Below are 5784 nucleotides of genomic sequence, written 5' to 3' on the forward strand. Positions count from 1 at the left end.
CACCAAACCGACCTCACTGTACATTGCTCACAGATCCTCGTGTAGGGGACTTGAAGGATGCAACTCGTCAACATTCAAGATTATCCTTGTATTAACCCACATGAGGATTGCCTCAAGTGCATGTCCTTTGTATATACTGATCTGCGTACAGATCGCACGTGCCGTACTCCCGTACTCTCTGATGCTGGCAATACTTCCTGTCCTTGTTGCATGGTGTCAGTATCCTGCTCTTGTATATATAAGTAATTGTACATAACTGTTTTTATTATTTGTACTTTTTATATCTAAATCAAATAAAGTATATTTTCTGAAAGATGCGTGTCTCACTTACTTTGACCTTTTCGTACCGGGTTCGTATAGATAAGTGTCCCCATTGAAGAGAGGCAAATTACCGGGTTCTTATAGATAAGTGTCCTCATTGAAGAGAGGCGAATTACCGGGTTCGTATAGATACGTGTCCACATTGAAGAGAGGCGAATTATCGGCTTCGTATAAATAAGTGTCCACATTGAGGAGAGGTGAATTACCGGGTTCTTACAGATAAGTGTCCACATTGAAGAGAGGCGAATAACCGGGTTCGTATAGATAAATGTCCACATTGAGGAGAGGCGAATTATCGGGTTCGTATAGATACGTGTCTACATTGAAGAGAGGCGAATTGTCGGGTTCGTATATAGATAAGTGTTCACACTGAAGACTGACGAATTACTGGTTTTGTATACATACAGTACAACCAGAAATTACTGAGAATTTAAAGATTGTAAATATTTTATTTTTTTCACTCATTACTCACGTATTAAATGTGAATATTAGCAAAACATAACTCCAGATTCAAAGACAGGTGAACAGTGAATATTTTGTCAAGTCACCATGGGAAGCAATGCAGGCTTCAATGCGGCGGGGCATACTACTGATCAAAGAAGTTAGAAAGTCGTGGTCCATGCTGTCCCAATATCGGACCACCTCTTCTTTCATTTCAGCAATATTTGTCAGATTTTTCTTATTGACACTTTCCTTCATAAGTCCCTAAACATTTTCTATTGGATATATAGGTCAGGGCTATAGCTTGGCCAATCTAATAATGTCATATTTTGGGTCCGAAACCAGGCCTGTGAATGCATTAAACGATGTTTTGGGTCGTTGTACTGCCGGAAAATAAAAAATATTTCATAGAACACGTGAGCAGATGGATGTAAATGTCCCTCGAGAATATCTGTGTACCGCTCATTGTTCATATTCCCTTCAAATACACAGGGGGGCGTTGCCCCTAACACAGATATGCCACCCCACACGTTAAACTTCGGACTGTACTTTGGGCGCTGATACAAAGGTTTTTCAGTTTGTTTGGCCCAGAATTTCAGTGTATTAGGAAACAGCCACACATAACTTTCATCGGAGAAAATCACGTTGTCCCAGTTAAAATTTCTATGCCGTAAGCACCCGTTCAACCTTCGCTCCTATTGTTCAGGATTCATTGCATGCAGCTCAGTTCTAATTGTCTCCTTACAGACAGCCACAGTTCCTCTATCAATCATATCCAGCCTTAAGTTTTCTAAACTCCTTGTTTGTTATTAGAAACAGAATACCAAGCCGCCTCCTGTCACCGACAGTCAATTTTCTGGGCCTACCTGCGCCTCCCTGGTGCTCAATGCCATATCCATTTGCAATATTTTTCAAAACACGATAAACAGTGGACAAAGAGATGCCTGTTCTACTTGAAATCACTTTAGCTGATCTGATGTCCTAGTTATAATACTCTAAAATCAACTTCCTCTTCTCTAAATCATCCATACCGAGGATTACTGAAAATGTCGTCTGCTAGCAAGTAAACAAAGGGGGATAACTCTTCACAAACTAATGAAAAAGGATTAACGGAATTGTCTCTCTTGAATGAAACCAAGCACTTGATAGCTGGTCAAGGTTGTTTATACTAGAAATCCAATTAAACATTCCTAAAATTGTCAATAATTTCTGGTCATCTATAAGTGTCAAATTAGAGGCGAATTTCCGTTTTCGTATAAACGATTGTTTCAGAAGCTCAGTGTTTTTCTAGTCTTGAAGGGAAATAGTCTGTATGTGGCCTGATCTAGTAGTTTGATCCACGATGTGACTATTGATGTCATATTTCTTTGTCTACAATTATTGTTGATAGAATGTCACGTACATTACGTCCACTTGTAGATCAGTATTTTGCATCAAAGTATTATTAAGATAGTATGACTAAAATAAACTTAACTGTAGTCAAGTTGTCGTGTAACCCATGTAATTGTGCAAGATGATTTGTATTACACCCCTTCACTACACCTTAACACGAAGTCGGGGTCGTCTTGAGAACGCAGGCAGATTAATCTTAGGTCTTCGGACATCCACGACTAATGCAAATCTGAATCAGATCATGATGTCCCTGTTATACAATCTAACTATGTATCCCTTTAAAGCCATGATAGAATATCAATATTTGTGACACCTTTTGATTGATTCTCAACTTGCTTGGTTTTTTTTAAAGTATAAATACACAGGGAACACCTGTGGAATATATTTTTTACGTCAGTGTTTAAACCTATAGTACGCCTACAGTCCACATAATGTAGCATAACAAACCTGTAGCAGTGGTCAGGGTCTGCTTAGTCTATCTGACTTACTGGCCTTTCCTTTGTTACCCGTGAACATCCGGGTTAGAATCCGTCTTCAGCAAGCCAGGTGGTCAGGCTTGCTGACTTGGTTGACACATGTCATCGTATCTGAATTGCTTAGATCGATGTTCACGCTCTTGATCACTGAATTATCTGGTTCAGACTCGAATATTTACAGACCGCCGTCATATAGCTGGAATATTGCTGAGAGCCGCGTTGAAAAACAAACAATCAACAATCAACAATCTTACCTTTTCTTGGAAGCGCTTGAACAAGTAGTTGGGATTTTACGAAACTTCGACACAAGACGCCAACCATTCCAGGAAGATAATCAGACCCAGGTGCCGCTGTGTTGTGGAGAGCTATGTTGGCCATTACAGCTGTCACAAAAAGGCACAAGAGACGATGGTGTGTAGTGTCACAGGGTAATGACGTTATAACAATGGAAATACATTGGATTGAATAATCGAAAATGTCCTCAGGGTAAGTGTCACGACTGGGCAGGTTGTCGAATAGGATAGAGTGAAGCATCGTACAATATAGTCAAAACAAAACCACGGGCAACGCTGAATCACTGGCGAAACAACATCAATATTGTTTCACTATTACTAGACTTACCTCTTTGTGCAATGGTTTGCAAGCTTAACCTTTTATACAAAGCTGATGTGAAATATAATCATTCTCGATCACTAGCAGAAATAAATCAAAGTAAAGATGACATGCATTATAAATAAATGTGAGATGCTGATGGATCGGTTGTCATTGTGTAAGGGACCGTTCATAATCTATGGCTAAGGGGGTGATGATGATTTTTATAGAGAAGCATGTACAATGTGTTGACAATACAAGAAATGAGGGCCTGTCACCAGGGATGGTCGGTGTTAACAATACATGAAAGGAGGGCCTGTCACTGGGCATGGTCCATGTTGACAACGCACGAAAGGAGGGTCTGTCACTAGGGATGGTCGGTGTTGACAATCCCTGAAAGGAGGGCCTGTCTCTAGGGATGGTCAGTGTTTACAATACATGAAAGTAGGACCTGTCACTAGGGATGGTCGGTGCTAAAAATACATGAAAGGAGGGCCTGTCTCTAGGGATGGTCAGTGTTGACAATACATGAAAGTAGGACCTGTCACTAGGGATGGTCGGTGCTAAAAATACATGAAAGGAGGGCCTGTCTCTAGGGATGGTCAGTGTTGACAATACATGAAAGGAGAGCCTGTTACTAGGGATGGTCGGTGTTGACAATACATGAAAGGAGGGCCTGTCTCTAGAGATGGTCAGTGTTGACAATACATGAAAGTAGGACCTGTCACTAGGGATGGTCGGTGCTAAAAATACATGAAAGGAGGGCCTGTCTCTAGGGATGGTCAGTGTTGACAATACATGAAAGGAGGGCCTGTCACTGGGCATGGTCCATGTTGACAACGCACGAAAGGAGGGTCTGTCACTAGGGATGGTCGGTGTTGACAATCCCTAAAAGGAGGGCCTGTTACTAGGGATGGTCGGTGTTGACAATACATGAAAGGAGGGCCTGTCTCTAGGGATGGTCAGTGTTGACAATACATGAAAGTAGGACCTGTCACTAGGGATGGTCGGTGCTGAAAATACATGAAAGGAGGGCCTGTCACTAGGGATGGTCAGTGTTGACAATACATGAAAGTAGGACCTGTCACTAGGGATGGTCGGTGTTAGGAATACATGAAAAGAGTGCCTGTCACTAGGGATGGTCGGTGTTGACAATACATGAAAGGAGGGCCTGTCACTAGGGATGGTCGGTGTTGACAATACACGAAAGGAAAGGAGGGCCTGTCACTAGGGATGGTCGCTGTTAACAATATATGAAAGGAGGGCCTGTCACTAGGGATGGTCGGTGTTGACAATACATGAAAGGAGGGCCTGTCACTAGGGATGGTCGGTGTTGACAATACACGAAAGGAGGGCCTGTCACTAGGGCATGGTCCATGTTGACAATGCACGAAAGGAGGGCCTGTCACTAGTGATGATCGGTGTTGACAACCCCTGAAAGGAGGGTCTGTCACTAGGATGGTCCATGTTGACAATACACGAAAGGAGGGCCTGTCTCTAGGGCATGGTCCATGTTGACAATACACGAAAGGAGGGCCTGTCACTAGGGATGGTCGGTGTTGACAATATATGAAAGGAGGGCCTGTCACTAGGGATGGTCGGTGTTGACAATATATGAAAGGAGAGCCTGACACTAGGGCATGGTCCATGTTGACAATGCACGAAAGGAGGGCCTGTCACTAGTGATGATCGGTGTTGACAACCCCTGAAAGGAGGGTCTGTCACTAGGATGGTCCATGTTGACAATACACGAAAGGAGGGCCTGTCTCTAGGGCATGGTCCATGTTGACAATACACGAAAGGAGGGCCTGTCACTAGGGATGGTCGGTGTTGACAATATATGAAAGGAGGGCCTGTCACTAGGGATGGTCGGTGTTGACAATATATGAAAGGAGAGCCTGACACTAGGGATGGTCGGAGTTGACAATACACGAAAGGAGGGTCTGTCACTAGGGATGGTCGGTGTTGACAATATATGAAAGGAGGGCCTGTCACTAGGGATGGTCGGTGTTGACAATATATGAAAGGAGGGCCTGTCACTAGGGATGGTCGGTGTTGACAATATATGAAAGGAGAGCCTGACACTAGGGATGGTCGGAGTTGACAATACACGAAAGGAGGGTCTGTCACTAGGGATGGTCGGTGTTGACAATATATGAAAGGAGGGCCTGTCACTAGGGATGGTCGGTGTTGACAATATATGAAAGGAGGGCCTGTCACTAGGGATGGTCGGTGTTGACAATACGCGAAAGGAGGGCCTGACACAATCGATGGTAAGTGACAATACACGAAAGGAGGGTCTGTCACTAGGGATGGTCGGTGTTGACAATACATGAAAGCAGGGCCTGTCACTAGGGATGGTCGGTGTTAACAATACATGAAAGCAGGGCCTGTCTCTAGGGATGGTCCATGTTGACAATACACGAAAGGAAAGGAGGGCCTGTCCTTAGGCATGTTCGGTGTTGACAACATATGAAAGGAGGGCCTGTCACTAGGGATTGTCGGTGTTAAAAATATATGAAAGGAGGGCCTGTCACTAGGGATGGTCGGTGTTGACAATATA

The sequence above is a fragment of the Haliotis rubra genome, unplaced genomic scaffold, assembly GCF_003918875.1.
Source record: "Haliotis rubra isolate DU_JTF1 unplaced genomic scaffold, ASM391887v1 Scf2011, whole genome shotgun sequence".
Taxonomy (NCBI): domain Eukaryota; kingdom Metazoa; phylum Mollusca; class Gastropoda; order Lepetellida; family Haliotidae; genus Haliotis; species Haliotis rubra.